Genomic DNA, 20,120 nt, shown 5'->3' on the forward strand with positions numbered 1-20,120 from the left:
CACAAACCAAAGAGTGTAACTCCCCATGGGTGGTGATAGGTGTGATGGAGAGAATTAAGACAGGGTAGGGGGCCACGCGTGAGGGAACCAGGTACTATTTTACATAGAAAGTCAGGGGAGATTTCTGAAAAGGTAACATTAAAAAACATGAGTTGTTTTTTTTTTTTTTTTGAGTCCCCATTCCCATTCCTTCCTGACCATGACAACCCTTTTCTGAATCATTACGCTGTCTTTGCCGACACAATTAAAACTGTGACAATTTGGACATTTCTGTCAAATTAGTAATTGACTACATGACCAAAGAGTAGTTCAGCCAAATACTCGTGAATCAAACTGAAAGTTAAAAAAGGTCCTCTCCTCTCCATTTTTCTTTGCAAGCAATAAAACACAAGCTACAGTTTAGTCAAATGAACCAGGAACCAAAAAAGGAAAGAAAGTCTAGTGTGTTGAAGGGATATCACGGGCAGTAAATTTTAGTGGCATAAGAGATGCAGATTCAATCCCTGGGTCAGGAAGATCCCCTGGAGGAGGGCATGGAAACCCATTCCAGTTTTCTTGCGTGGAGAATCCCATGGACAGAGAAGTCTGGCGGGCTATAGTCCATGAGGTCACAAAGAGTTGGACCTCACTAAAGCGACTTAGCATGCACGCACACAAATTTTAGTGAAAGAAGATCCCTAGGGAGAGCACAGGAGCTGGCTTAGATTTTAACCTTGGCTTCTCTGCTTACCAGCTGGGTGATTTTAAACAAACTTTGCTTCACTATGTGTCAGTTTCCTCAGCTGCAGAGGATAATAGTACCTCAATGGGATCTGCTAAGAATTAAATGAGATCTTTATGTAAAGCTCTTAGCATGATTCCTAGGACATAATATACCCTCAGGGTTTAAAATGACCATCATCATCATTGTTGGTAGCACTATCATTTACTGGCACTGCTATCTTCCTGCATTGCCAAACACTCTTTGAGTATGTGAATTTTTGGCCAGTATTACTCCTTCTTATCTCTGCTTGCTATTCTTTGGAACTCTGCATTCAGATGGGTATATCCTTCCTTTTCTCCTTTGCTTTCGCTTCTCTTCTTTTCTCAGCTCTTTGTAAGGCCTCTTCAGACAACCATTTTGCCTTTTTGCATTTCTTTTTCTTGGGGATAGTTATGATCACGGACTTCCCTAGTGGCTCAGATGGTAAAGCGTCTGTCTACAATGCAGGAGACCCGGGTTCGATCCCTGGGTCGGGAAGATCTGCTGGAGAAGGAAATGGCGATCCACTCCAGTACTATTGCCTGGAAAATCCCATGGACAGAGGAGCCTGGTAGGCTACAGTCCATGGGGTCGCAAAGAGTCGGACATGACTGAGTGACTTCACTTTCACTTACTTATGATCACTGCCTCCTGTACAATGTTATGAACCTCTGTCCATAGTTCTTCAGGCACTCTATCAGATCTAATTTCATGAATCTATTTGTCACTTCCACTGTATAATCATAAGGGATTTGATTTATGTCATACGTGAGTGGCCTAGTGGTTTTCCCCACTTTCTTCAATTTAAGTCTAAATTTTGCAATAAGGAGTTCATGATCTGTGCCACAGTCAGTTCCCAGTCTTGTTTTTGCTGACTGTATAGAGTTTTTCCATCTTCGGCTGCAATTAATATAATCAATCTGATTTCAGTATTGACCATCTGTTGATGTCCATGTGACATCATCTCTTGCGTTGTTGGAAGAGGGTGTTTGCTATGACCAGTGCATTCTCTTGGCAAAACTCTGTTAGCCTTTGCCCTGCATCATTTTGTACTTCAAGGCCAGACTTTCCTGTTACTCCAGGTATCTCTTGACTTCCTACTTTTGCATTCATGTTCCCTATGATGAAAAGGACATCTTTGTTTGGTGTTAGTCCTAGAAGGTCTTGTGGGTCTTCATAGAACTGGTCAACTTCAGCTTTTTTTGCATTAGTGGCTGGGACATAGACTTGGATTACTGTGATATTGAATGGTTTGCCTTGGGAATGAATCGAGATCATTCTGTCATTTTTGAGATTGCACCCCAAGTACTGCATTTCGGACTCTTCTGTGGACTATGAGGTCTACCCCATTTCTTCTAAGGGATTCTTGCACACAGTAGTAGATATAATGGTCATCTTAATTAAATTCACCCATTCTGGTCCATTTTAGTTCACTGATTCCTAAAATGTTGATATTCACTCTTGTCATCTCCTGTATGACCACTTCCAATTTGCCTTGGTTCATGGACCTAAAATTCCAGGTTCCTATACAATACTGTTCTTACAATATTGGACTTTACTTTCACCACTAGACATATCCACAACTGGGCATTGTTTCTGCTTTGGCTCAGCCTCTTCATTCCTCCTAGAGCTATTCCTCCACTCTTCTCCAGTAGCATATGCAGAGAAATAGATGAAAACAATAGACTGTGAAAGACCAGAGATCTCTTCAAGGAAGTTAGAGATACCAAGGGAACATTTAGTGCAAAGATGGGCACAATAAAGGACAGAAACGGTATAGACTTAACAGAAGCAGAAGATGTTAAGAAGAGGTGCCAAGAATATGAAGAAAAAATATACAAAAATATCTTAATGACCCAGATAACCACAATGGTGTGATCACTCCCCTAGAGTCAGACATCCTAGAATGTGAAGTCAAGTGGGCCTTAGGAAGCATCACTACCAACAAAGCTAGTGGAAGTGATAGAATTCCAGCTGAGCTATTTCAAATCCTAACAGATGATGCTGTGAAAGTGATGTACTCAATATGCCAGCAAATGTGGAAAACTCAGCAGTGGCCACAGGACTGAAAAAGGTCAGTTTTCATTCCAATCCCAAAGAAGGGCAATGCCTAAGAATGCTCAAACTACCACACAATTGCACTAATAAGTCTATAAACTCACTAGAGCACCCAGAGTCTGTGAGGCATGCATGCATGGGCAGAGGGTACAGAGAAGCAAGGAACCAATACCCCATCACCACCATTCTCAAACCAGTGGCTCTGCTAGAAGCATTCAGCGGACTCCCATTTAATTCTCTCCACAACTCCCATATCACACAGAGAAAGAAAAGAGCATTCCCAAGAGCACACAATTGGAGCCGAATTTGAATCCAGCATTGCCTGACTCCCAGCCCACCAGCTTTCTGCTATTTCATAATCCCTTCACAATTCAGGAGACTTGGGTTCAATCCCTGGGTTGGGAAGATGCCCTGGAGAAAGGAATGGCAACTCACTCCTGTATTCTTGCCTGGAAAATTCCACAGACAGAGGAGCCTGGTGGGTTATAGTCCATGGGGTCAAAAAGAGTCAGACAGGACTGAGTGACTAACACACACACACACAGACACACACACGACAGAAAAAGTCCCTCTTTCTCCTAGTCATTTCAAAACTTTTAAAATTAATAATCTTATTTGTTTCTCAAAATATCCTTGTGAAGTTGTCATGTAAGGCTTTATCATTTTCATTCTGCTTTCCAAGTAACTGACCCTCCCTCGGAGCAGCTGAGCAACCACCTTGAGGTTGGGGGGATGGGAGCGGTCGGTGGTGGCCAGGAGAGTCACTGGGCTAAATGAGGAACTCTTGCTCCTTCAGACAAGGCTCTCCTTGGCACACGGACCTGGACATTAAGCTGAGCTGGGCATGGATTTGAGTTCCAAGAAAGCAAAAATAAAAACACACTACCCTGAAATGGGAAATCCCCATAGGGACTACAAGTTAACAGCATTCTTGTTAGCTAAAAGCCGCTGTTCATAAGTGATACACTGAATTGCAATGGCATTTCTTGTGTGCATTACACATTTATTCAGCTGAAAAGGAGGTGAGGTGGTGGATAAGCAGAGGTCAGGGAGAAGGACCAAGAGCCAAAAAGCACTGGGCCGAATGCTCTATGCTCCTACGTGAATGACTTGACCTCTTTATCCCTCTGTGTGACCTTGAACAAGTCCCTCAACTTCCTTATCCATCTCAGCTAGGAAATGTGTTTGTGGTGTGTGTGTGTGCATGTGTGCGTGTGTGCATCGGGGTGTGGGGAGATGTCACCATATATCAAATGCTGTGGCTGAAGCAAGCTCCTTGGGGAAAAGGTATCGCAGTCTCCTTGCCCCCATCGGAAAGATTTTCTCGCAGTGCAGCGAAAGGTGCCACTTTTTAATAACATCATTGGAATATCAGCTTTCTGCAAGATACAGTGGGACACACTGGGGCGTGCCATCTTGTGACATGATAAAAGAAGAGGCTCCCGTGTGAGCTCCCAGGCAAAGCCCCTTCAGGAAGCAGGGCTTGGTCCTTCTGGGATCACGTGAGTGAGGTGGAGACATGAAGTTTGTCACATTGCAGAAAATACACAGACCTCTCATGGTATGAAACGCCCTCACTTTCCCTACCTTGGGGTTAGTTTTTACTCTTTCTCTTCGAATTATCCCCATGGTTGTCAGAGAGGTAAGGGCACTCGCCTACGAGCTGCTGGAGCCAGTCGGCTCCTCTTCTAGCTCAGAGCGCTGCCACTGCAACTCAGAGAGAGAGGCATCCCCAAATGGAGGAGGGCAGGGGCTTTGTCTACTCATCCCCCTTCCCTTGGGGCAACAGCAGTGTCTGATGTCTGGGTAGATGGGTGTGCACTGTTACCCAGGCACTTACACACGGTTAGGTACTGCCTGGGTGCCTGCTACTCACATGGGCCCAGGAACATGAGCTGGGAGAAAGGAGCGGGGCAGCATGGTCTCTGGGACATGTACTCCTGTGCAGCCTAGTGTGGGGAAGGGCAAAGGGTATGTGACCTGATAGAGAATACCTGGATTTCTCTTCACCCTCGACCACCAGGGGTAATTGGCATAGGGGGTGGCAGCTAAGTGCCACCTTACTCTCACCCTACTCTCTCCTTACTCTTGCCAGCACCTGCCTTCCCCTGAAAGGCATTCTGGTGTAGGAGGATGGCTTTCCTAGTCAAGGAGGACCACTCTGACATCTGGAAGCGCTTTGCCTCCTGGAATCCTATCCTGTTTCTTAGGCTTTATTTGTAGGAATTCTGGCTCTGCCACTATGAGATCTTAGAGGATTCGTTTAGTCTCTGAGCCTCAGTTTCCTCATTGTAAGAGAAGGATAAGGACACTTGTCCTATCCTGTTAGAGTAAAAGAATCATTTGAGATAGTGTGTGTGACAAATGCCTGACAAACTCCGAAGCAGTGTGCAAATAGAAGGGATTCTTATCATGCTTTCAGTAAATGAACACTTGGAAGGGAATGGACTTTTCTATAAAGGTTCCGACCTTGGCTGAGACCTCAGGAGGCATTTCTTGGCCTGTGCAGGGCGGGAGGAGGTGGTCCCTGGGGCCATGTACAGATCTCAGCATTTCCGAAGCCCCCACTGGTCTGTCCATCAGATGGAAAGTGCCTTAAAATCCAGCTTGCAAGAGATTCTAAAGGCCATCCAAAACCAGTCCTCTTCAATGCTTCAGCCCTCTCTACAATACTTCAAAAAACATGTATATCCTTTACTTTTCACAGAATCTACATGGAACCCAGCAACAGGCCAGTCATGGAATGACTATGACATCTTAGTCATTCTTGAATACCCTGTAACTGGGTCTTCCACATTACAGGAATATTTATGACTATACATCAATAAATATCTGTGGCTATGAATGAGTATGTAGATTAGGGAATAGAAATTTTAAAAGACTTTGTTTAGTTTCAAGAATTCATGGCAATATTTGGTACTGTCGATGGATCTGGCTTCCTAATTAGGAACAAAGTGGCTGAATTTGTCAGTTGTATTCAGATTGGAACAATTAGGTGGTAATCTGTGCATTTAACTCACAGTTTGGTTTAGGATGATCCAAATCTAGCAGCAGTCTTCTTCACACAAAACAAATCTGACTTACTTCCGGGCCCAACTCAACTAGTTTCACAGCAGGAATTCACATAGACAAATAAACACTTGGGAGAAATTCCCTTGTGAAGTAACCACGTGCCTAGTCAGAACTGTCTCATAATTTAACAGCCAGTTTTAAAAATAACTGTCAAATTAAGCTGGCTAATTGCTCTGGTCTCCATCTAGTCCGTCACAAGTGGGGAGGAGGGGATTGATCTCCAAGGTAAAAGGAAGACGTGGGCCAAAAGAGACTCATTGGTGCCCTGCATGAAATTATATTTGGCAACATGCATGGCAATACATTTTTACAAAGTCCATTTTCATATTGCTTTTCCTGGCATTTTTAGAAAGCCATTCTGGATGGATTTGTTTTTCAGGATATTTGGTTATATGTGCATCCTTGTATTTTATTATTACTCATAGAACTGTCAAATACAATTCTTTTTATTAGATTCACCCCTAAATTAGCTTCAAATAATCTCAAATTAAAAAAATAAAGTCATTGTACCACCAGGCTGGAGCCAGAGGATTGGATACAGAATATAAGAAAAAGCAAAGGAGGAAATATCCTAAAGCTTTGTGAACTTATGCTTGAATATCTTCTTTCTCCTGCTCCCTGAGAAATTAATGAACAGACAACCCTGAAACTTCAAAGCCATAATACTCTGCTTTGGGAATTGCAATCTCCATCTTGGTTGTTTAAAAATGAGCACACATGGAAATGATGCATCAGCATATCTTTTCAAGTTTGGGGTTTTTTTCCTATTGAAAATTAATCAACAACCTCCAGTTATTTATGGCTTAGTAAATGTATAAGAAAAAATTAATCTTTCTTTAAAAAGAGCCCCAAATGTTTAATCACAGTGGAAAAACATGGTCATGATAAAAAATTACAGCTGGACAGGGATGGCAAGTCTGCCTGCACAGCCCCTACTCAGTGCTGCTTTGCAAAGGTGAGAGCTTTTTGGTTTTCCCTTCTGAAAATGTCTGCGGCTGTATAAGGTCATGTATAAATATCCTTCCCACCCCTTAGCATTTAGTGGGTAGAGTCACATTGAATACCCGGATCTGACTTGCATCTCTTCAACATTTTGTATCCAGATGGGCCATGAGTGTGATGGTGACATGATCAGATGTTGAAGCCAGATTGCCCAAGTTTATAAACTGTGTCATCCTGGGTGTATGAATGAATTTTAGTTATGTCACCTATACAATGGAGTGACAATACACCTACTTTGTATGCTAGTTGTGAGAATTAAGGGAACTAATACAGCAAAGTGTCCAAACAGTGCCTGGTTCAGAGTAATCCTTCAATAAATAGTAGCTAAAATCATAGCCAGACCCGCTCGCTCCAGAGCTCCAAAATTTTGCCTTTATGCTGATCACATATATTCTCAGCTTTACATCTCCAGCAACTCAATATACATATATATTTTAATGTGGCATTAGAAGTAAGGTTCTACATTTTCTCCCTAGCTTCTCTTTCCTCCAAAGCACCGGGACTTCAAAGGCTGTAACTGCCCTCCCCGAAAGCTTTCAGAACTTGAAGTGAACTTGATCACTTTCTCCTGTGGTCTCTCTGACGTGCGCCAGATGTATATGGCCTATTTCCGACTGATGAGCCTGTGATCTGAGCTTCACTGCCTTTGAGGAAATTTCCACCACTAAAAGACTTGGCTTCAGAAAGGATGTCGTGAATGGCCAGTTGATCTGTTAAATAAGATGCCAAATACTGAGGGAATAACCAGGAGGAGAAAATTACATTCACACTTCTTTATTGGTGCCATTAACAGTGTTTTGTCATCCAGCTGATGAAGCGGGCCATCTCCCCCAAAGCATCGCACAATACCAGGCTACCCGGAGCCTGGGCCAACCCTTCACCCCGTGTCCCATAGCCCCTGGGGCTCCCAGGTGGAGGAGGCAAGGGAGGACGAAAGGTGAGGAGGCGCCAATTTAGAGGAAGCCCAAGGACTGGGCTACTTTCCATAAGACTCTCCTTACTCCAAAAAGCAATTTGCATCCTCGCGTCATCACAGCAGTGGTGCCCCACCCACACTCACTGCTCCAGAGGTCAGGGGACCCCTACTCTGAGCCAGGCTGCCGCTCAGCCCATTCGATGGCCTGTCGTTCATTGCTCGACTGCTAACTCCTTGATAAGAACAGCCCTGGCCTCCCTTCTGTATTCGCCCCATGCTTATTAAAACGGTCCCCTCACAATTATCTGTCCTGGTCTGAAATTCATTTCTTTTCCCCTCCCCACCCTCTGCTTCCTCCTTCCATCCTTCCTTTTTCAGGATCTCTCTAGGATCTAGCTTTCATTTTAAATGTGCATTGTTGTCTAGATGGAGAATATCTTACTCCCCAGAATATGACAGGAGACTTTTATAAAATATAAGCTGACCTAAATTACTTCCCTGGTTAAAACACATCATATTCAGGGTTAAGATCCAGAGTCCTACCATGACTTTTAAGGTCTTAGCAGATGAGACCACCCTTAGCCTCATTTCTTTCACTCTTTTTGGGCTCACCACATCCCAGCTTCTGGGTCTCCTTTCCATTAGCAGCAAGTATTCTGAGCCAAGCACACATAATCTTCACAACAACCAAGTGAGGTCAAAAGTGTTATCCCTGTGTTTCCCAAGAGGAAACTGAGGCACAGAGAAGTAAGTAAGATACGGTTAGTAAGGGGTTGACCTAGGATTTAAGTCCAGGATGTCCAATCCCAAGTCCCTCACCCTTGACCACCAATGGTACCACCTCTCTCCATCATTCTGAGCATGCCAAGCTTTTCCCTGCCTCAGGACTTTGGCACATGCTGTTCTTCTGTTATACCCTTCTCCTGAATAGCCTCCTTTTCATCTTTTGGGTTTGAGCTGGGATGTCACTTCAGGAAAACCTTTCCAGGGCTGCAACATCACCACTGTCTATGGCACTCTCTGTTCTCCATCACAGCCCTCTATTCTTTCTTTTCCCCATAGCTTTCCTTATCATTTATCAACATAAAATTTTTATAAGTTTTGGTACATATTTATATTACTTGTTCAAAAATATTTGCTGTCCTTTCTCCCAGGCCTCTCTCTGCTGGGGGAATTAAAATTCCCCACCCCATTGACATCAGGTTTGGCCACATGACTTGCTTTGGGCAGGAAATGTACTCTGAGAAAAAAATGCCAGAGCTGTTGAGTGACTCGGCCGTCACACTTCTCCTCTCTGAGAAGGAGGCATTTCTCAGACAGAAGCTGTTTTGTTAGCCTTGGTCTAAAATGGAGAGGGAGGGATACAGAGCTGCAATGGACCTAACATGAGCAAGAAATAAACCTTGACTGTAGTGAAGGGCTTGGAGGTTATTTGTTACTGCAACATAACCAAGCTTAGGTTACCCAGTCCATGTGTGTCCTGACATTTTCCTCCCCACCAAACTGACCATTTCATGAAATCAGAGACTGCAGCTGTTTCATCTTATGCTCTTCACTCAGCATCTAGCAGATGGCCTGGTACATTTCAGGACTCAAGAAATATTTGTTGGATGAATAAAGGTATAATAGATTGTTGCATGAACCAGCATCTGAAGGCTACCTTTTGGTCTCTGTTTTTTTATCATGCAGAGCAAGTAGCTTTTTTCAAAGCTAACCAATTCTAACTTCACACTCCATTGTTCAGCACCTCTAGAATCCCTCCACGCCTTTCCCCTTACTCTACCTCCAAGCAGACACATCATTTTGACACTGCTTTTTAATATGCATGCAGTTGCTAGTAAGGTTTAATTCCTAGGAGAAAAGTCCAGTTATAACTATTTAGTTTCCATAGAAAAAGACAAAGAAACTCTCTGAAATATCTTTTTTTTTCCAATAAAGAAGTTTGTCCCAAAATGGTTAGGGGACTTAAAAGGTCGTATCACAGCTTTGAGTCTGCTTACTCTTCATTCAATCAAGCTGAAATAAAATACATATACTGTAGGAAGATACTATTGAATGTATTTTGAAAATATAAGGAAATGTACGCAGAGGTGGAAGATTTGTTTTTCCTGAATTTAAATGATCCCTAACTTCTGTCAGGAAGCAACAGTTAGAACTGGACATGAAACAACAGACTGGTTCCAAATAGGAAAAGGAGTTTGTCGAGGCTGTATATTGTCACCCTGTTTATTTAACTTCTATGCAGAGTACATCATGAAAAACGCTGGACTGGAAGAAACACAAGCTGGAATCAAGATTGCCGGGAGAAATACCAATAACCTCAGATATGCAGATGACACCACCCTTATGGCAGAAAGTGAAGAGGAACTCAAAAGCCTCTTGATGAAAGTGAAAGTGGAGAGTGAAAAAGTTGGCTTAAAGCTCAACATTCAGAAAACAAAGATCATGGCATCCGGTCCCACCACTTCATGGGAAATAGATGGGGAAACAGTGGAAACAGTGGAAACAGTGTCAGACTTTATTTTTCTGGGCTCCAAAATCACTGCAGATGGTGACTGCAGCCATAAAATTAAAAGATGCTTACTCCTTGGAAGGAAAGTTATGACCAACCTGGATAGCATATTGAAAAGCAGAGACATTACTTTGCCAACAAAGGTTCATCTAGTCAAGGCTATGGTTTTTCCAGTGGTCATGTATGGATGTGAGAGTTGGACTGTGAAGAAGGCTGAGTGCCGAAGAATTGAGGCTTTTGAACTGTGGTGTTGGAGAAGACTCTTGAGAGTCCCTTGGACTGCAAGGAGATCCAACCAGTCCATTCTGAAGGAGATCAGCCCTGGGATTTCTTTGGAAGGAATGATGCTAAGGCTGAAACTCCAGTACTTTGGCCACCTCATGCGAAGAGTTGACTCATTGGAAAAGACTCTGATGCTGGGAGGGATTGGGGGCAGGAGGAGAAGGGGACGACAGAGGATGAGATGGCTGGATGGCATCACTGACTCGATGGACGTGAGTCTGAGTGAACTCCGGGAGTTGGTGATGGACAGGGAGGCCTGGCATGCTGCAATTCATGGGGTCGCAACGAGTCGGACACGACTGAGTGACTGATCTGATCTGATCTGAACTTCTGTAGGTGGCTACATGGGCACCTTTTTTCCCTACAAAGGATTTTGTTAAAGATCCTAAGTAGCAGAGAACATATGGATGGAAGAAAGATGTTCTTGCCTGAAAACAGTCCAGGTGATCTGTTGCTTTTCACCACATATCATGGAAGCCAGTTGTACTAGAGGCTTCTGGGGTAACTCTTGCCTCTGCAGATAAGAGTAGGGACTATGTCTGTCTTATGTTTTTTTCTCTAGGTCTAGCCTAGTGCCTGGCACATAGTAGAGGATCAGTGAGTATTCAGAGCATGGATGGTTTTGTTGAAATAAATGAGAAACTGGAAATACTAGGAAGACTTGGGGGTCCCTCCTGGTTGATGGGTGTCTTCCAGAGAAGTTGGAATCCAGCGTTGGGTGGCACAGCATCATACCAGTAACCCTCCCTCCCCAGAACCCTCCTCGTGGTTAAGGCCTAGCTTCCAGTTTCCAATTGGTGCCACTCTTTCCAATTATTTGGATGCTGTCAGTCAAACACAGTGTGAGTATCAGCTGCTGAATAGTGGCCTGAGAGACAGGAAGGAACTACATTCAAGTGCTGCTCTACCAATAACCTTCTGTGAGCGTGGGCCTTATTTGCAAAATAAGCCCAAGGCCCAAATGATCCCGAAGGTCCACTCCAGTCTTGACACTCTGTGCCCTTTCTTTGAAAGACCCAGACTTGGAAAGACACTGTTTTTCACCATTGTTTCTTACTACCCAGTCTTCAGAGCTATACTGCACTAGACCAATTAGCTGGGTAATTGTTCCCGAGTACAGGCTTATTTTTAATTAGATAGTGCCTGGGTTCACACTCTAGCAATTAACCCCCAAATGGAATAATTGCTCTAGAAAGAACACAGCATAATTATTTTGAAGCTCATCCTTCTTACTTACCAACTCTACTCAGGCTACAACAAGAAAGGAGCTATCTGCTATAGGTTGGCCACTTTCTCCATGACCTCTGCATGGTCCTTGACACATGGTCCTCCATTCATCTTCACAACTGGCTGCTAGATGCCTGAAGGTCATTGTGGCCTGCTGTCTGATCCCTCTCCTGACCTATGACATCACAGTTCCTATGGATTTGGTGACAATTTCCCAGCTGCACCTACAGGGCTCCCATAGGTCACTCAGGGTCAAAAGCTACAAACAAAAATGCCATGCCAAAAACATGGTGAAAAGGGGAACTGGGAAATTAGTTGGTTTCTTTTCAATCTTCACAAAATAGCAGCCTTTGGGTTACGCACAAACTTAACTGCTTTTGTCTATTTGCAGAACTTATGAATCCATGGGTAGGAGAGAGAAAGGACTGCTAACATAACCCACAGTTAGTCAACCACACATTTCTCAAACAAGCTGCATTTAATACAGCACAAACAGAGCACGCAGTGAGAAATTTGTTACTAAATTTGTTAAAGTGATTCGTAGGTATTTAAACTTGAGTATGCGTTTACAGTTTAAGGTAATTGGCCTATTTTAAATAACTGGCAACACACACGCACTGTACTTTTTTCTCTTCCTTTCCCCCTGCTAAATGTTTCCTGGCATGCTGACAGCCCCACTGCAGTCAGCATCAGGACAGTATACAACAGACCAGAGGCAACATGACCAGAGATTTACCACTTGGCATAGAAAACCTGAGCTAGCGGATCTGGCGACAGGATCCAGGAGTGTGTTTTTGGCTTGGCACCCAGTTAAGGGATGGATAAAAATTTATCATCCAATGAGGGAGGCACTGGCAGTAGAGCCGATTGTCTGAAATAGACATCTCAGAGGCAAGCCCGTTGTGTGAAAACTCTTGCTCACTAGCTATATCCCTCAGTTTAAGCCTCAGTTTCTTCAGCCATAAAATGGGGATTCTCAGACTTCCCTGCTGGTCCAGTGGTTAAGAATCTGCCTGCCTATGCAGGGGACATGGGTTCGATCCCTGGTCTGGGAAGATTCCACATGCCATGGGGCAACTAAGCCCATGCACCACAGCTACTGAGCCCAGGCTCTGGAGCTCGTGCTCCAAAACAGGAGGAGCCACAGCAAAGAGAAGCCCACACACTGCAACTAGAGAGTAGGCCCCACTCTCTGCCACTAGAGAAAGCCCATGCACAACCACAAAGAACCAGAACAGCCAAAAATAAAATAAATTTAAAAAATGGGGACATCTTTATCTCACATTCTGTGGAACAAATGCATTAAAAATACAAAGAACATCTCACATGGTCCCTGGCACATGTAAGCATTCAGTTGCATGCTCGGTTGCCCAGTTGTGTCCAACTCTTTGTGACCCCATGGACTGTAGCTCACCAGGCTCCTCTGTCCATTGAATTTTCCAGGCAAGAATACTGGAGTGGGTTGCCATTTCTTACTCCAGGAAGCATACAAAGAATGTTGGTGATTTATAAGGGGTAAAATTATTACTGCCTTGACCATGAGTATGTTGAGTCTTGCCACCAGCTAACTGTGCAGATTTTAAAATGTACTTCTTACTCAAAATAATTCACTTACATGAAAAATAATGTTAAACACACAAATCTATGACAGTCAACCTTAATGGTTTAATTAGGTTGGATAGTGCACAGCTCACACACCTGGAAGCAGCAACCTTGAATAGTTTTTTACCAATGGTTGGCCCTATGCTTCTATCATATTATGCTTATTAGATGTTATCCTAGGCCATCCCTCATACAGAAGATGTAGAGGGATTGCTGCCTGCTCTGGACCAAATTATGTCCGCTCCAAATTCATATGTTGAAGCCCTAAGCTACTGTGATGGTATTTGGAGATGGGGCTTTTGGGAAATAATCAGGGTTAGATGAGGTTATGAGGCTGGGGCCTTATAAGAAAAGGATTAGTGACCTTCCAGGAAGAGGCACCAGAGAGCACACTCTCTCTCTCCACCATGTGAGGACCCAGCAAGATGGCAGCTGCAGCCATCTCAAGCCGGGAAGACAGGCTTCATCAGGAACTGAATTTGGTCAGCACCTTCACCTTGGACTTTCCAGCTTCCAAAACTCTAAGAGAATAAATTTCTCAGAGTTTAATCCTTTTATGCTAGTTGTATATTGTCACCCTGTTTATTAACTTATATGCAGAGTACATCATGAGAAACGCTGGGCTGGAAGAAACACAAGCTGGAACCAAGATTGCCGGGAGAAATATCAGTAACCTCAGATATGCAGATGACACCACCCTTATGGCAGAAAGTGAAGAGGAACTCAAAAGCCTCTTGATGAAGGTGAAAGTGGAGAGTGAAAAAGTTGGCTTAAAGCTCAACATTCAGAAAACAAAGATCATGGCATCCGGTCCCGTCACTTCGTGGGAAATAGATGGGGAAACAGTGCAAACAGTGTCAGACTTTATTTTTGAGGCTCCAAAATCACTGCAGATGGTGACTGCAGCCATGAAATTAAAACATGCTTACTCCTTGGAAGGAAAGTTATGACCAACCTAGATAGCATATTGAAAAGCAGAGACATTACTTTGCCAACAAAGGTTCGTCTAGTCAAGGCTATGGTTTTTCCAGTGGTCATGTATGGATGTGAGAGTTGGACTGTGAAGAAAGCTGAGTGCCGAAGAATTGAGGCTTTTGAACTGTGGTGTTGGAGAAGACTCTTGAGAGTCCCTTGGACTGCAAGGAGATCCAACCAGTCCATTCTGAAGGAGATCAGCCCTGGGATTTCTTTGGAAGGAATGATGCTAAGGCTGAAACTCCAGTACTTTGGCCACCTCATGCGAAGAGTTGACTCATTGGAAAAGACTCTGATGCTGGGAGGGATTGGGGGCAAGAGGAGAAGGGGACGACAGAGGATGAGATGGCTGGATGGCATCACTGACTCGATGGACATGAGTCTGAGTGAACTCCGGGAGTTGGTGATGGACAGGGAGGCCTGGCGTGCTGCAATTCATGGGGTCGCAAAGAGTCGGACACGACTGAGCGACTGATCTGATCTGATCTGATGGCAGTACAAGCAGAATAAGCCCTCTGCGAGCTTCTACAGTACTTTCACTGGTCTATCACTGCAACAGTTACATTGAATTTGAACTGTATGCTTATTTGTTAGTGTTCTCCAGCACACTGTGAGCCACTTAAGGGACAAGGACTATGTCTCTCCTTTCTGCACATTCCCATATTTATCTAAGTAAATAAGTGTTCCTTAGATATTTGTTGAGTGAAGAATGAATTTTGCCACTTTCTTTCAGTCTAATTTGATGCTACTTGGTGGGTGGGGGTGGCAGTAGTGTATTGTACAACCCAGGGTGAGTCATCTGTGCTCCTTGAGTTGTTCTCGAAGAGAGTGGCTGCTACTTGGTGACCTTGGAAATGAAAGGTCATTTAAGTTTCCTTCATACCCTGCAGGATGAGGGATGAGAACATGAACTGAGTGGGAAAGGAAGTCTGGTATTACGCAGAGTCTATGTGTGATCAACAAGAGAATTTCTCTTTGGTTGATTTGAGTGTTGGAGTAATTCCTAAATTTCTGCTATAAAAGAGAGCTTTTCTATGAGGACAGTGGAATAGTAAAAATATTATCTGATGGCAACATTCCAGCCTGAAAAAATACATTCAGGAGAAAATATTATGTTGATACTTTGGGTATCTATCATCTATTTCAGTCAGTCAGTTCAGTTCAGTCGCTCAGTCATGTCCAACTCTTTGCGACCCCATGAATCGCAGCATGCCAGGCCTCCCTGTCCATCACCAACTCCCGGAGTTCACCCAAACTCATGTCCATCGAGTCGCTGATGCCATCCAGCCATCTCATCCTCTGTCATCCCCTTCTCCTCCTGCCCCCAATCCCTCCCAGCATCAGGGTCTTTTCAAATGAGTCCGCTCTTTGCATGAGGTGGCCAAAGTACTGGAGTTTCAGCTTTAGCATCATTCCTTCCAAAGAACACCTAGGACTGATCTCCTTCAGAATGGACTGGTTGGATCTCCTTGCAGTCCAAGGGACTCTCAAGAGTCTTCTCCAACACCACAGTTCAAAAGCCTCAATTCTTCAGCACTCAGCTTTCTTCACAGTCCAACTCTCACATCCATACATGACCACTGAAAAAACCATAGCCTTGACTAGACGGACCTTTGTTGGCAAAGTAATGTCTCTGCTTTTGAATATGCTCTCTAGGTTGGTCATAAGTAAGCATCTTTTAATTTCATGGCTGCAATCACCATCTGCAATGATTTTGGAGCCCCAAAAAATAAAGTCGGACACTGTTTCCATTGTTTCCCCATCTATTTCCCATGAAGTGATGGGACCAGATGCCATGATCTTCGTTTTCTGAATGTTGAGCTTTAAGCCAACTTTTTCACTCTCCTCTTTCACTTTCATCAAGAGGCTTTTGAGTTCCTCTTCACTTTCTGCCATAAGGGTGGTGTCATCTGCATATCTGAGGTGATTGATATTTCTCCCAGCAATCTTGATTCCAGCTATTTAGCCCCAACTTAAACTGTAATAAGACTTTATATTACCACATCTCCAAGTATCTCACATATATTTATTTTGCAATGAACTTCAAAAGTGGATAGGCAAGTATAGGTGTGGTAGGCACCAATTACATTGTCTACCCAGAACTCCTTTTCTTTTGGGGAAAGTTCCTGTTATGTTATAGAACATTCTTTGCACCTAATCTTAATTCTAGGGGGATTTCTAATCTTAGGGTCCTATCCCCCCTGGCCACAGGAGGGCACATGACCTAAGGTCAACCAATCAGAGCTCTTCTCCAGGTTTGTTCCCATGGGAACTAAGGGAAGAGAGCAACTTTCTGTCTGATGGAAGAATTAGAATAAACGAGGAAGGTACAAGTTGCCGTGGCCTTGGGACTCATCTTGTAGAGAAATCCACTTGGTGAGAAGAAAGCCAGTATGTTTAGAGGTGCAAAGGCAAGCCTTGTCTTGAACAAACAGTTCTCTTTTGGTTGTAAGTGACAGAAACTCAAGTTGAAAAAGCTTAGGAAAATAAGGGGATTCATTGACTTATATTACCAAACTGTGGGGAAAATTTTGGTATAATGGAGTCTCAGAAATGACCCAAACTGTTAGGACTCAGATATAACTACTGAGGCCCAAGGAAGCTAAATAAATTATGCAAACTGGAAAAGAGAAAATGAAAATGACATTTAATGAGCTCTTACTCTAGGCAGGCAATGCATTTTATGCTTTATATACTTTCATTTAAACAGGTGTCATTTCCCCATTTTACAGGTGGAAATGAAGGTCACACAGCCAATATTGTCAAAGCTGTGATCTGAACCCAAACCTATCTTATTCCAAAGCCTATGATCTATCCCTATATTAAGCAGCCTGAAGACACTCAGTTAATAAATAACAAAGCCAGATACCCCAAGTGTTGGGCAAGTTCTCTTTCCACTGCATGATGCTGCCTGTCCCTAAATCTTTGAAGCAAAAATATAGAGAGATCTTTATAATTTTTACGTGTTAAAATATATTATCCAGCCTCCATCATTTTCTATAGTGCAAAAATACCCTTTTGTAATTAGCACTCACCTGTTTAAATACTTTCCTGATTAACATAATATTTCATACTCCTGGGTAAGGGGATGGCTGCAAAAAGTATTAATTCTTAAATAGAGACATAAGTCATGATTCCTGTGTCCTGCTAAATATGGTGAAGGAATCCAAAGGCAGCCTTCAGGATTTTAATGTGTATCCTAGGATCAGGTGGAAGCTACTGCTGGTCTTGGGTGAAGGAGAAGATGGTGGGATGGAGGAGCAGTATAGTCAGATTTACATTTTTGGAAAATTTGCTCTAGCTGGAGTGTAAGGCATGGATTAAAATAAGACTAGATTCGATGCCAGGAGACCAGAGAGACATTTACCCCAAATAGTCTACATAAGACATGCCAACTTCTTGGACTAAGGTGATGATAATGAAGGAGAGAAGTAGGCAGATTTGAGAAATATTCAAGAGATAAAATAGATAAGACTTCATGACTCTTTGGATATGAAGAGTGGTAGAGAAGATAGGAAGGATAAAGGATTAACAGGACATTATTAGAATAGTTTTGTCACCCTGTATTCTTAGGTCTTTTTAGGTTGCAAATGACACAAATTCTAACTCAAAGTGGCTTAGACACTTTGCTTCTTTAACTGAAAGATCCAGAGATACATCTAAATCCAGCTGCTGCTTTATCAGGATCTGAAATGATGTTACAGAATTCTGCCTTTTCTCAGTTCTTGCTTCTGCTTTTCTCCATTGTGGCTTTATTCTTAGAACTTCCATATAGTGATGAGATGATGGTCTAATTCCATATCAACAAACCCAAAGACAAATAGAAAGGGTCATTCCACAGGAGAGACCACAGAGCCTTGGATCCATTCTCAATACAGCAGCGTGAAAAGAGATGGAGAGGGAGAGGGTGAAGGTCTTTCCCCAAAGGAAATTCAGGATATCACTATCAAGGCAAGGGAGAACAGATGCTGGGGGACAAAAATCAGTGGCCTTTCATTACACATTTCCACATCAGTGTAGACAGATGCTTCTCTCTTTGAAATCACAAATTAATGTATAAACATGTATACATTCAGTTGGGGCTTCCCTGGTGGCTTAGTGGTAAAGAATCTGCTGCCAGTGCAGGAAGTGGGCTTGATCCCTGGTTTGGGAAGATCTCCTGGAGAAGGAAATGGCAACCCACTCCAATATTCATGCTTGGGAAATCCCATGGGCAGAGGAGCCTGGCTGGCTACAAACAGTCCAAAAAGTTAGACATGTCTTAGCGACTAAACAACAACAACACACATTCAGTTGGAAAAATGTGGGTATGGTTTATAGCCTGACCATTTACCTCACATAGTATGAGGCTATTTAAGGTTTTCAAGACTTTCTGACATTGTGAAATTATTTATGGACTTAATCACTCGCCCAGAGCCAAATTATAATTTTGTGCTCTCTTTGTTACCCTAAGTGAAATTGTTGAAATGATTTTGAGGCATTATGGTATTCTCAGCAAGGAATGATTATGTGAATAAAACAAATGCAGTGTATGACATGTAAAATACTTGGTAGTTATGGTGTGTATCCAGCTGTGTAGGCAAAGAAGTGGAGGAAAAAAATAAGCCTGTTTTCGGTCAGCAGGCCTGGCTTATAGCACAAGATCATTGATTACTTACAGATTAGATTGCCGATTCTAGATAACAGCTTATAGTGGTTGGTTACGCACAACACGTGCCTTCACTGCGCAGTGGCCTATGCTTTCTAGGTTCACATCTTGCTTCTGCCACTCGCTTAGCTGTGTGACCTGAAGCAAGTCGTTCAACCTCTCTGTGCTTTATTTTTCTTTATCTGTAAAATAGGAATAATAACAGTACTGCTTTACACAGTAGTACAAGGGTTAGATGAGTTAATATCTGTGTGTGGGCATAATAATTGCTACCTAGGTATTTATTTAATATACTTGTGAATTTCATTTAACTTTCTGAGTCGCTGGTACTTATATGCAAACTAAACTTGATAGCATCTGCAATTTCTCAGGATGTTAAATGAGATTATTTGTAGAGCTTCTAGCTCACAGAACTTTGAATAAAGCAGACATTTGGTAAATGTAGTTCTCTTTTCTCCCTTCAAAGACTGGAAAACTATTCTGGTTAATAAGTACTAGAAGAGATCCAAACACCATTCTCATCCAGTTATTTTCTTTTTCTGCATCCTTCAATTATTTTTCTAAGGCTTTCATCATCACTAGACCATAAATCCCACCACTGCACACCCGGAAGCATGCACTCCCATTGTACACACCAGTTGGCACACAGGAGATGCACAATAAATAAACAAATAAATGATTATTCAACCCTTCACTTCAATGCTCTTTATCCACCCAGTAGTGTCTTTAGATATTTTGAGACAGATGCAGCAAAATGGACAACTCGTGATCCAGACAATTTTTCTCTTTCTGTGTAAAAATTCCACTTATATAAAAATAACTGAGCAGTGTTGCAACCAGCTGTCACTTCATGTAGACATGTGGAAGCACAAAGCCCCGCATGATGGGCATCATTCTTGAGTTGTGCCGTGTTACACTCTGTCAGATGGAATATGTTAGGAAAAGAAGCATCAGCCCACAACTTTAAAGTTACAAGTAGGTATTTTGCAGATAGAAAAATAAGAAAAATGAGAGATATGTACTTAAAAAAAATGAAAAAGCCTTTTTGCTTTCAAAGTTTGAACTTCAGATAGCAGTGATCTTA

The sequence above is a fragment of the Bos indicus x Bos taurus genome, chromosome 3, assembly GCF_003369695.1.
Source record: "Bos indicus x Bos taurus breed Angus x Brahman F1 hybrid chromosome 3, Bos_hybrid_MaternalHap_v2.0, whole genome shotgun sequence".
Taxonomy (NCBI): Eukaryota; Metazoa; Chordata; class Mammalia; order Artiodactyla; family Bovidae; genus Bos; species Bos indicus x Bos taurus.